At 30.4% G+C, this 15512-nt stretch overlaps 1 protein-coding gene across 1 annotated transcript in view; it reads right to left on the reverse strand.

The window, feature by feature from the left end:
* LOC100160452 overlaps nt 1–15512 on the reverse strand; it is a 90984-nt gene that overhangs the window by 32645 nt on the left and 42827 nt on the right. The gene's annotated exons all lie outside the window — the stretch shown is intronic.

Genomic DNA, 15512 nt, shown 5'->3' on the forward strand with positions numbered 1-15512 from the left:
ATATAAAATAACACGAGGTTTATGATTGATCGCACTATAATATAATACATTAATACATCACTGATTCCCAATAATCGGAAAATAATATAATTTAATGTAGATTCTTTTATCTTCAAAAAAATATAAGCGAAAGTTGATTACTTCTACGTGTGGAAACTCACTGAATATTTACGTTATTTTTAACTTTACCTGATGGCAATTTTTGGGAATGTATAATATTAAAAGTTTGACATGATTCGTATAAAAAATATGTAATATTAAAAGTACAACTTTGTGACCTACAATAAGCTTAGTTTTTCAAAAAATGTATATTAATCATTGTAAAGAAATAAGGAAAAACACATTCTATAAACATTCTTAAATCCTATAGTAGACAATGTTATACTAGCGAATATAATTCAATAGCAGTGGTTTAATAAAACTTAATCAATTTAAAGCTTAAAAACACTTTGAAAAAATCACGAAACTATTACACTATAAAACATTTAATTGATAGTATAATTTCAGTTAAATAACAATTATTAAAATCTCTAGGATTGTAGATTAAAAAATAAGCGTCATCAAACAATAACAACTGTCTAATAAAAAATATATTAGATATGTATTGTATGACTTTAAACAGTTTGGTTGCAATGAATATTTCACGACGAAGTACTGAAACTTAAGACACTATCAAAGTATTATAAAACGTAAGTAAAGCTAAAATATGAAAACCCACGCTATGTCAAACACCATATTTGCGATTATAAAACAGGTACAAACTACACATTTGACGTCAGATTTCATTCTTAAATCATCCTGCGAAATTAAATTAAAATTCCTTTGACAAATAAACAAAGGGTCCAATAATAGTGTATAGGTACAATTATGAATAGAGTTCACTTGCGCACTACAACTTCTGGGGAATGTGAGCAACAACTTATCGTGACTGTTATTTTGTAGACATTGTAAATAAATAAATAATACGTTTCACATCTTATTTTGTAATTTAAAAAAAAATAAAAAGAAACACATCTCTGCAGGCTTCGCACTAACACACAGCTAGTGTATATCATGTACTTAACATCTGGCGTAAGAGCCATATGCTGCAATGAGAACTACCGTGATAAGTTTATACTTATAGCATTGAAATTAGATAGGTATATAGAATATTATAAATGTCTACATTAATATACGTATAATACTATGCATTATACACATATTATATTTATATATTATAGCATATACAACCGTTAATGTGTTTGCATTTCAAATTGTACAGTCATAAGTTCTCGTCATTTCTCATCATCATGTCTCTTCAAGATCATCGTTCAAAAATTCTGTTATCGTCACTATTTTAATTACGGTGACTTATGTTAAACATAATATATATATATATATTATATATATAATATTATTATACTGTTTGATATGGCCATGGCGTGTTCTTACTAATATAAATAAAATTATAAAAATTATTTTTCAAACAATATCGTACTATTATTCATTGTATAAAATATGCATATATTGCATAGGTACCACGATTTTATTTTAATCTAAACATAGTTTTTCCAAAATTAATTTCAACAAAGTTTTTCATAAATTTAAAAAAGCGTATGTGAACAAAATATACGAGGGTATAAAAAAATGTAAGCTTATAATTTTAGATCCAAACGATAATATTATAATATAATAATGAACAACATAATTTTAAGATGTATGAAATAATAAAATATAGCAACTATAGTATGAGACGTAATAAACCACTTTTAATAGAATAATAATAATTATTATCATTATCGTACTCAAAGATGTGATTTCCGAAATTCATAATTTTTTTTTTTTTTGTATCAGCTGCAGCAGTACATTTAAATATATTTATATAAGTTTTAAAACAACTACGAGTGAATAAAATATATTTTTAAATTTAAATTTAATTTAATTTCTTAACTAAAAATGTTTTTTTAATACAATTGATCAAATGTTATGATTTTAAACAATGAATATTTTAATTCAATCATATAATAAATCTCAACTTTTTAAACTTCAGAAATTTTACATATTTTGTAATTTATTTTAACTTATATTTTTCGTGTAGAATGTATTACCAAGAAAATTATTTATATGTTACATTATACATTCCGTTTAGTATTTTACTAAGTGATGTTTGAAAATTTGAACATATTTTATTATTTTACTTTTAGAGTACAATATGTTATACACAACAAATAAAAATGTTATATTTGCTTTTAAAAATTTAAGACAGTATAGGGTAATACATTAAATAGTTTTACAGTAATTTATACACATGTTATTTATGTAAATTGTAAAAATCCAATTTTTTCATAAACTTATGAATTTTATTCTGACATTTGATTATAATATAGTATAGCGTATACAATATGTATACATTTTCATAAGTTGTTATACAAAAGTTTACTTATGTAATACATTTTTCGATAGTGCAAATGTTTTTGTTTCATTAAAATATATATAAATTTAAATCATCGTATTCACGCAATAGAAGTAAAAAGAGTTCACTTAATAGAATAAGTTGTTAGTCTTCGTAAAATTTGTGTGTAATAAATTTACTTGCGACACCAATATAAGTATACACGTTTATATTCTACGAGTAATTTGTATTATTTTTATGTTATTGCTCAAACCACAATTATTGTAACTGTTTTTTGTTCCGTTGTAAAAAAAAAAAATCATCGGGTTTTGTTTTAAAATTTGATAAATACATTTATCTTGTCAATACTAAGTATGAAATATACTTACCTAATATTAAAACGGAAAAAAATTTAATAATAACATCGTCATGATTGTATGATTCATATACGACCATATTATTATTTTCGGCAACAATACGTGAAACGATTAATTCTAGTTTAATTTTTACTACAAAAGTTGTTCGATAAATTATTATTTTACAATTGTTTCAAACATCATCTGCAAACCGTTATTATTAAAAAATAATAATATATATTATACGATATATGTATTTTGTACACACAAACGTTATGCATGATAAATTACACATGAAATAATAGTAATGTAAATAGTAGGTGTTAGGTATCTCAAGCTGGTATAACCAAAAACATTTTACATTATGTGATTAATTATGATTTTCAACTAAAAGCGGCAACTCTAATATGTATTAAAAATAGAAATAATAATAAAAACTGGGGTTTAGTTTTAAAAAATCAATTTTAAAAACGAACATTAATTAAACTGCAATAAATACCATTTTTTTCAAACATAATCACTCCCACGTTCCGGCATAATAATAAAATTATTTATGAAAATAAATATCCTAAAGGCATATTTATACACCGGTCCTTTCAAATAAAAGTGATATTAAATACCACAATATCATACTTTTTGTAATATATTTATCCTATTTTTTTTTTTTGTTTTAATGGATACAATTTAATTTTAATAATTACAAGTAGGTACCTATAATTTTATTTTTTCATTACCACTTGCTTTGGAATGAGGTTACAAAAAATAGCACAATATGGGACAATGGAAGCAGGAGGATAATCGCCTACCCCCCTGAACACGCCTCTACTATAGCCGTGAAAATTTATTCAAACGTATCAAAACCTGAAATCCAGTGGTTCGTTATTCGTGGTTACATATTATTTCAATCATAATTATTATTTTTGTTCGGTTCAATGCAAAACTTATCAGAAAAACGTACAACCAAATATCTACATTACTGCAGAGGACCATCTCGCTTTAATGTACATATTATTATGGTACTATAACTATAATACAACCTATCCGTCAACGCGTTATAAAATAGGTATGATATGATATTATATGCATAATCGATTTCTCCAGATACCGTAGTCGGTCCAACAAGGCTACAGTAACTATACTAACTATTGCGGCAACAACACTGTTACCGTACTTAAGCTACAAGAACATTTCCGCGTAAACTATACGCGTACACATCTACAATGCGGCTAAACCCCGCTTTTGTTCCGGAAAAACACAAATTTTCAAACGCTATAATATTATCATAATAATAATACTATGTTTATCGATTCGGGCGAGAGGGAAAGCGCGTTTATATTAGTTTTTCGTCCGTCGCACTGAATATAACCGAACAATATAACAACGATTAATAATTACGATAATATAATATATAATAATATATCTAAACTCGTTCGCGTTATGTTTTTGGAAGGGATTGTGGCAGTGCGCATAATATATATAGTATAATTTATACATATAATATACAATATATTATAATTCGATCAATGGTTGTAGACGCAATAATACATTGACAAACGAACAAAGCCGAAGTGGATACGGTGACCATAATACGGGGTGTGGGGCAGTAGTAATATATTGTATAGTGCCTCGTGATGTTCAATAATGTTGAAATCGATGATAAATCATAGAGTTCGAAAAACGATTCTCGATTAAAATTGCGCTATAGCTTAAGTCCCTTCACTATTCTTCAACGCGCGTACCTATATAATATGATGTGTAGTTTTTCCTCACGCGTGTAGGTATACGCGAAAAGCCCCGAGAGTGTTTTTGAAAAATGACCTATTCCGTATTCGAAGTACCAACTACTATAATAATATAGTCTCGATTTTCAATCGATAGTCAGCTGGGTCACGTGCAACTATTGGAGCACACTTCTTCTACCCGAAAAACGCCCGATCGGAGATAAAGATTATATTTTAATATAATCACGATAGTGAGTAATAATAAAAATATGTCAATAAAAAACCCATATACGATCCTGCGAGCCGTATTATGGCTCGAATTATAAAATACACAGTTTTAATAATTTAATAATAATTATAACTAAATCGGTGGCCAACGTAATCCTCAGCATTCCGCATCCCTCGTCACATTCGACGGACGACTGAGGCTGCGGTACAGTATATTAAACATAAATACATAATATGTTCTGTGTATACAATATATATTATTATAGTATAGTATGTATTATATATATATAAATGATATATTTCGCGCGCGCACGCACGCAAACAGACATTAAGCCCTGCTAAACGGTCGCGTCGATCTCCGACAATGATGAGTAAGCGATGAATCCATTACCACCGGCGCGCGTGTTTACATTAAAGGACATTCCAATTTGAAGGGTTGTCGTTGGGGCGGGGGCGGCGGTGGGTTTGCCGATTATAAGGGTGGTGTGGAAAAGCAACCGGAGAGGAGGGGAGGGAAGTGAATATCGGGTAAAAGGACTGCCCTCGGATGTCAATAGCACTCCTCGCACTCTTTAATATATCGGTCTCCACACACACACACACACACACACACACACACACACACACACACACACATACTACACTGCTTCACCCGCCACACATAACCGACAGTGCTTCTCACCGTCACCACACCGCCCGCGACCAAAACGCAACCCGCCGTCGTAGTGGTCGTACCGGGTGTGTATACCGAAAACGTGCATTATATTTTTGTGTCGACCGCCGAAAACCCTTCCCGCGAGGTCCATAAATAATATAAAATGCGCGTATATATACACAATATAATATACAATATATTTCCTTTAAATGTCTTCGGGGGACCGAGAACGTTTCTCTAATGTCACCGCCGCCGCCGCCGCCGCCGATTTGCTGGAAACACACGGCTACGACATCGTACAATAAAAGTCGTCGTCGTCGTACTATATACGCCCTTGTGGGGCGCAGTATAACGGATCGCATAAGCAGCGGCGATTGGCGGTGGCGGCGCCCACTCGACGCTCGTGGAGAGAACTTTCCACTTATTATTTTATTTTACTTAACGGTTTTGGTCCCGACGCCAAACATCGCCGCGAATTAGAAACCCGGCCCGGCCATATATTATTTTATCCGAGTGGCGCGCGTTGCGGCCCCCACGAACGACGCTGCAAGTGTTTCTCACACGATTTCCAAACTACTACAAACTATATACATTATACGATTACAACACCCGACTAGCGTTTTACGAAATTAACACGAAAGTTACGGCCGAACGTTATAACGCGCTAAACGAGACAAATCGTTTATGAATCCGACTGCAATGTGTGCGACCGTTTGACAGACGTGCTGGACGACGGTTATTGATCGATACGAGAGGCTTTCATTTTTCCAACGACTTTTTTTTTGCTGTCGTTGTGATTTTCGATGATCTATTATCGTTTTTTTTTTCGGCTTGATAAAATGAGTTTTACTTATTATAATATGTTTAAGCTTTAATCCTATTCGATAGTATTGTAGTATAAACGCGGGCTCAAAGTAATTAACTAAACAAAATGCACAGGTATAGGTAACCTACATTAATCTAACTTTTTAACTATAATTGTTTCCATATGATCAATAAATTATGGACTATAGTCTAAAAACAAGAAAAAATGTTCGAAATCAACGATTTCATATGATAATTGAAATGTTTATTATTTTTATTTTATTTATGGGCAATAAAACTTTATAATTGAGTGTAAAAGTATAAAAAATATATTTATGCATAAGCTGCAGGAGACATAAAATTCAATCAAACGCATACACGTCAGATATCAGGATTCAAAAATAAAGTTTTACCGCACTTACATGATATTATATGTAGGTACCAATCTGTATCACTTGGGGCATTCAAAAACATCGAAAAATATTATTAAAAATGTTATTGCATAGTACAATATGCATTGGATGAGTGTATAAGCTGATTAGGCACCGAATCTTAAATTTGACGTAAGAACTACGAGATTTCAAAGTTCAATTAACAAAAAAAATCAACCCGGTGATCATATAAAGCTTATAGCTAGCATCGAATATCGTCATACTGATATATTTTTTATTCGAATATGTTTAAAAACAATTTAGACGTTTTTAAACCACCGGTATCGCAGAATCGACATGAAAATAATGGTTATTGCCAATCATAATAATTGTGTACATGAACTATAATAATGTTGAGCGTCTCGGAATCGTACAACTCCAGTGACATACGGGAAGGGGTAAATATGACTCACCCCCCCGCCCGTGCGGTAATCTGCCACAACAAATGTTTACTGACGTGTATAATATGTACAATCATTATTATAAAGAACGGGACAGGAAGTTATATATAATATATATATATATATATGTATTATGTATACTATCAAGGTTTAAGAGGAATGCTCAGCCATTTATATATACACTGACATTTATAATAATGATAATAATAATACTAATTATAACTAAATAACCACATGTCCATATAGTACATATACATAAATACATATTATGATAAAAGGATTGAGACACATAGGAGGACGTTCCGAGTTAACCAGATGAATAGCATTCAACAGCCAAACAAACGTTGTCAGATATCTAAAGAAATATAAGCCGGAACAATATCAAATGTACATACAGAGACTGCATACTACTACTATTACTACTACTACGCGACTATAGCCGGAGACAAACTGACGTACGAATCGATTAACTGGAGCACCACAAACAGCAGTAGTTGTATACTACTCCACCGCGTTTTGGCAATAATAATAGTCGAGGACAAAGCACAACATATTATTTCTCAAAACACAAACTCGTACCCATGCACCCACACCCACACACACACACTATTTGTATACATAATATATTATGTACAATATATTACGTCATAAATCATGTCAAAGTATTTCGCTCTATGTATATTATTATTGGGTTCAACACGGTTTTGATACAACTGTAAGTTAATTGAAATTCGTAGTTAAATGCATATATATATATATGTACACAATAATATCTAAGTAACATCTACGTGTCTTAATTAAAACATGTTTCAAACAATGAATTAATACACTACCTACCTATAATATATACTTATTACTTATCGAACGACTTTCCGCCGGATTTCAAACACGGTATAATGATATTATTGCTATTTCTGTTACTAACCAGACTCTAATGCGATTTAAAATAAGTATATGGGAGTACTTTGGAGATTTACTGTTATATTTTTAAACTCATTCGTTCGGTCTCCTCCGTTTGAAACGCGTATATTAAAATAATAATAATATGTGTTTAGGCGGTAGGTACACTTTCTTATATACATCACTATTGTAAATATGATTGAAAAAAATAGATCATAAGAAACGGTACGTAGAAATATTGTTACATCTTCGTAATAAAAAAAAAAGAGAAAAAATGCCATAAATAGTATGTATCATATTCTACTTCTTTTCCTTTCCAAACAGTTTCTTAAGGACTAATACGTATTTAATGAGGTCGAGTTCAAAGTGATTTACTGACATCTTTTACGACTACGAAAATATTTTGTATCAGAATATAATGTAATAAATATTGTGTGTTTGAAAAAAAATTTAAATGTCTGTGCACAAGATAAATGTGTCACTATATATATATATAATATCGGAGAAAAAATATCGATTTTTAAACACTTAGTAGATAATAATATGTATATGGAAAAAGATATCCACGTGCGCGGTTAGTGGTTACGGGGTAGTTCATTAAGGGTTCGGTTAAAATAATATACGCAAAGATAACAGAATTTTATACCGGTAGTACCTAAGCTATTTCGTTTAGTAGCACCTATTGTTCGCATGATTTATTGAACTAAAAACAGTTCTTAACAATGTGTGCTTTTATGCAACTTTCTACAACTCTACATTATAAAATCTTGGCTGTTTAAACTGTTTATTTTGTTAATAAAATATAATATATTCTAATTTCTAGGTATATTGAAGTAAAGTATACCAACTTATTCGAGCAGTATGATTATGCAGACTCGTTACTCTCAGTTTTATTTTTAAGAAATCAAAATCCTACGTTACATCCTGTGTTTGCATAATATAATATACAACTTAATAAACTAGCAACGCACAACTATGTTGATGTGTTTGAAACGTTAAACTTAGATTCACGAAATTGTTAACAATAACAACATTTCAAATTAAATAGTTTAAACACCACCGTCGTGAAATTCTTATGAAAATTTAAACAATTCGGATTTTTTTAATAATTTATAAACAGAAAATAGTCAAAACTACGTCATCAAGATAAACTTACTTTTGCAAGATATAATATAATGATAAATTTCAGGGAATAAACTGAAAGGACTTTAATTAAAATAAATGTAGCGAGGCATTATCTTAATAGATGGGTTGGTTTACCATTTGGATAGTGATACAATTCAGTAATTATTACAAAAGTGGACAGTAAACAGAAAAATAGAAAAATCAAAATCGACATTTTTATCGTTAAAATATTAGTTAGTACCTTATAATGACGTGACTAGTTTTTAAAAGGATTCGTTTGTACTTTGTAATATATTTCTTATGCGTCGATAATTATTTCGATCGCACCAACGTAGTCGTTTTAATCTGTACGTCCAATATCTGGAAAACAATCTGAAAGAGGTATATAAAATAGTTTGTTCAGAGTTGAAAATTGTTTTATAGATTTCTTCCAGTCACATGCTCGACATCCGGGAGTAGTATTTCATCTGCCCGTTATTTCCGACGCGTCTGTCGTATTCCCATTGTCTTAAAAATGTCGTTTTTAACATGAAACTTCGGGAAAACAAAACAATAACTCAAGGAAAAAAATCGTCGCGAAACTAAAGTTCTAGACTCTATTAGTGGTCCTGGTGCGTAGAGTTCTGTTTTTAAATATTAGAATAACACCTAAAGTCTTGAACCTGCGGTAGTGCTTTATTCAGAATTCACTAATGCCCGGCATGTTCATCCATAATTCCTCTTTATACAACTTTCGATAATTTTATAATTGAATAATGCATCAGCAAGAGCTTAAAATCCAAAAATTTAAACCGCCGAACGAATTATAGCATAAAATATATAATATGAATAATAGTAAATTAGCACTTGTTTGCTTGTTGACTGCAACTCATCACAAAAATCTATTATTTTAAGTCTACGCGCAATTGTGCAAGAGCATGATACTTAATAAAAAAAACACTAAATGAATATTAATCCGTCCATGTTTTAACTGGATATGTACTATATATGTGTATTGTGTACCTACTACAAAAAATAGCATTTATATCAATACATTTAATTTAACTCTCGTCCACAATAAAAATTTTATAGTATAAAATCAATTGGTATATGGACCATTGGACCTATTATATTACAATCATAATTACTATATTATATTAATGCGTTTTATATTTTCAAGTGTTTAAAGCGCCGATTGAAAAATTAAACTAAGTGGCTAATAAAAACAAAAATGTATTGGCGTATATATTTTATTTTTAAGAACCATTGGAACAAAATTAAATGCTACCTCGATAGATAAGCACTCGAATTAAAATTAGCGTATATAATGTAGACGGTAGCTTTGCGGCGATATTATTACTAACAGCTGGTTTTGAAAATTCTTTACATTACATAATAAATAAATATTATTATACATAAAAGAAAATACGATTATTTATAATTTATACGGCTTAAAACACATTTAAAAGCACTAACGTTTGATATAATAATTCAAAATGAAAAAAAAAATAACGGAAAATTGCATTTGGTACATTATGGTGTTCTACTATAGTTTTCCGTACAATCACATACGATGTAATTTATTACGATGGTACATCGAAGTACACAAAACAGTATTACAATAAAACACGAAAAATAAATGGTTACGATCGCCCAAAATAGATGATACCATTTTCCAAAAGAATCGTAAAATCTAGTAATTTTCCATCGGTTCTTATAGCACCTTAAAAACAAAACGAGTCCTCCGAAATTTGTTCTTCAAAACTTTATCCATTTAAACACTTTATGGTGTCCCATAAAAATGTCACCGAAACCTTGACACGATTAAGATACTCGGTGTACGTATCAAGTGCGTTAAAAAAAACTTTTATGTATATTATATAAATTATCTTTATTTATTAGCAAACTCATAATATAATCGTCGCATGAACGGCAAACGTGACAAAAATTGAAAATTGATAATATTTTTTAATTTTGTGATATGAAAAGACTTGTCGGAAATCTCTAGGGATATTACATTATGATGATGATCTTATCGTCGGGCAACTAACTCCATTTAAAATATAATATATTATATACCCAACAACATATTGCTGAACAAACTTTATTTTTATTTTTTAATAACTCTATAATTTATTGCATATAATATTATTCTAGGATATTCCGTAGAAACACGATATTATTATTTATCTGCAGGTATTTTCGTGTTGACATCAATAGTAATAATAATAATTCTGAATTTATATATCGATCATTTACACGTGCGCACGACGGAGGGCACGTCGTATATTTGATAATTTAACCACTGTACACAAAATTAACAGCGACAAAGTTTTACACACGGGCGCAATGCACACATTTCAATCAGTGGTGTACCTATATTTAGGGGAGGGGTAAAACCCTCCAAAAGTAAAGTACCCATCATGTGTGTGTAGAATTATATTATTAATTAAACGGTCGGGAATCCCGACTCGGGTTTTTAACCTCCCCCCACCGAAATTATACCCTATATACGCCACTGGTTGCAATAATATATCGTCAAATAGCACTTCAAAGTGGATAAGTGGATCGATTTCTTTCCGTTTCCGAGTAAAACGCGACGACCTCTCCAGAGACAATCGCGACGGTTCTTTTAATAGATACCCGCAATATGCCACGTCGTTGTTAAAAGGTTCGACAGTATTCCCAAGTCGTACACAAGGTTGATTTCAGTAAACGATCTTCGGGTTTAGTCGTCAGTACCACAATGGTCGTTGTTACCCATACTATCTATATAAATAATAAATATAATATGTCATCTCACACAGAAACCTCGTGGAAAAAAACGATCCTCCCATATGTGAAATGTGTAGAGTGGACTACACAGTCAAACACATTATCACCGAATGCCAAAAATACGAAGACACGAGAAAAAAATACCACATATCCCAACAAATCGGAGAATCGCTTGGACCTGACCCTCAATAAATCATAAACATCTAACAATATACAAAAGAAATTCATCTATATAACTTAATTTAAACCATACAATAACATATTAAGTTAAACATACATTTGTAAACTAATTTTAAGTTAATGTCAAACTAATGGCCATAATAGAAGCCGATGTTTTTTTTAAAAAAAAACAATACGAAATATATATATATATATTTATTTAACATTTTAACAAGCTGAACCCGTGCACTTCGTTGCCCGTTAAATGTACCATCTCTATATGACTCAAACTTTGTTCAATTTGTTAAATAATATTTGGTGTATGGTGTTTAAAATTATAATCTTAACTTTTTCGCAGCAGTATATTATCAGCTAGGCAATCTATCTGTGGTAGATCGCGGACCCCTAGTTTGTGCGTAAGTGTATGATTTACTCTAAAGTATCAAAGTTATATCAAGTTTGTCGTATTCTACCTATGGTGGATTAATATAATCAATTAATACAAAATCCTAACCTAACCTGTTGCGTTGCTGTTGTATTTTTGACATCCAGATTTCCTACTTTTCCGGTAGATTTTCCTAAAACTTTGTTTCATTATAACCTTCTCCCTGATATACCCTTTTGTTTAAAAAAAAAAATCAAGAAGATCTGAGAAGTAGTTCCAGAGTTGACCCTGTACAAAGATTTTCATTTCACATTTATATAGTTGAAGATATTGACAAAAAATAATAATACAAATCAACAAAGGTGCCCGTAACCAATAGCAAGCAATATACAATACACTATTAATATTTTAATCCGCAACTTCACCTGCTGTTTTGGCCATGTCACCAGGTGTGCACTTAAGAGGCCATAACTCCAGAACCACTAATCGCAGAGCGTACAAACTTCACAGAAACCATCCACATATCAATTTTAATATGCCCTGACATTTTTATCGAAATCGGTTTGGTGGATCTTGAGTTATAAAATTTATTCAAAATGTACACTTATTTTTATATATAACTAGATATACGTTTGCGCACTTTGTCTATAAATTTTCGAAACGCTGTTTTCGTATGTGAATTATTATGTCTAAACATATTATTATAAACGTTTTGAATATATATAATATTGTACATTATACAAAGTGATTCACCGAGTATGATCATCTCAAAGTTTTAATTTTTTTTTTTTTTTTATTGAATAACCCGCGGCAACATAGGTCATTGGGTGCAAGTTTTCATTTATAATAATGAATTTATTCAAATTTAATATTTGGACATTTTAAATATACTTAAAGATAATTTTTTCAAATTCGTTATATTTTTCCTTTTACTTAAAGAGTGTCCTGTGGTCATGCAAACTTCTGTTTTTCAAATGAAAACCCCCTTTATTACTGTAAATTAGGTAAGGTTAGCGTTATGTAGTGGATATTTTTTCTGAAAATGTTGACATATCAAGTTCAAAATTCTAACGATCGTTTCACTCGAGTGGTTTCTCAGTTATTAAATGTTAGTATTAGGGATAATAGGTACATGCTAATGTGTTCAGATGACAATGACTATAATAGTGTTATGAAAATTGTAGTAATTAATATTAATCTAAAAAATGGTCCTAGTATAATAATTAATACTAGATCTAATATTATATTTACCTTATGCTATTGTAAAACCATTTTTAAGGACTATATCTATTATAATAACTGAGAAACTACTCTTTTGGATATTGAATTAGATACTTACATCTACATTTTCAAAACAACTATTCACTAAAAAACTGACAGTAAACAGAAGTCTGTATCGCCACAGAACACTCCTTATAAGTATAGTAGAGAAAATTCAAGAATTTGAAAAAATTGGTCTATATAGACTCATATGAGTATATTTTAAAATTACAAAAATCAGAATTCTAATAATTACATGGCCTATTGAACGAAAAAAGGGGGGGGGTGATCGTGTTTGGTGAATTACCCTGTATATACAACGTATTTATGTGGTACCTACCGATAAATACATCTATCGAGGCGATAGAATTATTTCGATCGATAGTTTCACGGTGGTAAGCACAGAGGTCCACTTTCGGAGTTTTCAGCGTCACGGGGATAGTAATAATATTATTGTTATTACTTATTGGGATTTTCGAGCGTTATCCAGCTTTGGCGCTGTCTTTTGACCAGCCGGCTGTTTATCGTGGCGATTGTAAATTCCACAAAAGGTCGGATGAAACGTTGTAAACTCCGCCTCGACAATGTTGTGGTGCATAAATTATATATATATGACTTGACTGGTTAACAATAAACGCAATATTACTGCGTTCACGTTTTAATAAAACTGTTCATTCTATCCATTCAACGAATTCTACGACAGGGTCAATTATGAAACATAATTTTATTAAATACATCGTATAAATTTCAATATTCAAAATTCAAATAACAATTAAAATAATTTCTGCGTGAAGTAGGTAATATTATTTTTAAATACAAAATATACATGAAAATAATAATAATATGTCAATCAGTAGCGGATCCAGAGGTTATTCGAGGATACGAGAAGGACTTACAAAAAAAAAACTTTTTATTACTTGCCAAACTCTGAATTTAATATAAAATAATGTTCAACAAGACGTGTTTATAATTGTTTTTTTACTCGTTCGATGTATAGTTGGGTCAGACGCGTGTAATTAGAACATCAATTTTTTCGATAAAATTATTCTAGAGAACCTTACGTTCTTATTTCATGTTTTATTTTTAAATTTTAAATTTTAAATAATGCATTTGAATAAACTTTGTTCTTAGAGATTCTGATGCTGGATCGATAATATGGATATGGATCTAGAATAACGAACGATCTTCGGCGTTATCAGTACAAAGCTGGAAATCAAGTATTTGTACCATACCACGGTTATTTCGTCAGTTCAAAATGAAAAAAAGGTTGATATTATTATTCTTATTTTAATTTTATTTAGAAAAATAAAATATAAATGTACACGCTATTTGGAGCCCGGTTCGTAATATTTTTCCGACTCACACGTTAACAATAACATTATTTTCATGCTAAATTTCCATTCCGTGTTCCAGGTGTTCCTAATTGTTTTGACGTGATACTCGTCGTATTTTTCAAGCCAAGTTTTCATCTTGAGATTTTTTCCAATAATAAATTGTTGTTATACTACGTTAGTTTTAAACGCGCTACGAAGCTTTGAAATTTTTTATGAAGGCAATTAAATTGTCTTTCTCAATTTTTATGACTTTTATTTTGGTTTTCTAAATACTAATTTATTTTTAAATGTGCTCAAAAAGGTCATTAATGTGCACAATATATTAATGGTTGTAACAGCTAGCACAGTCCCAAAATGTAGGGAGGGAGTCTATTAGTAAATAAACAATCGCCCAATCACAGTAAGATCACACCACCCTTTTATTAGTCTCAACAATATATAAAATTCACAATATCTCAAATTATATATTGATAATATTCCATATTTATAAACTTAAAAATTAAAAAAAAAAATATGTTTGCTTCGGAATATCAAAATACTAACATTTGAAATTTTCATTTTATTTTACGGAAATGTATTGAAGTAGTTTTAATAATACACTAAAATTATAGAAAACAAACATAATCTG

The sequence above is a fragment of the Acyrthosiphon pisum genome, chromosome A2 (genome assembly GCF_005508785.2).
Source record: "Acyrthosiphon pisum isolate AL4f chromosome A2, pea_aphid_22Mar2018_4r6ur, whole genome shotgun sequence".
NCBI lineage: Eukaryota > Metazoa > Arthropoda > Insecta > Hemiptera > Aphididae > Acyrthosiphon > Acyrthosiphon pisum.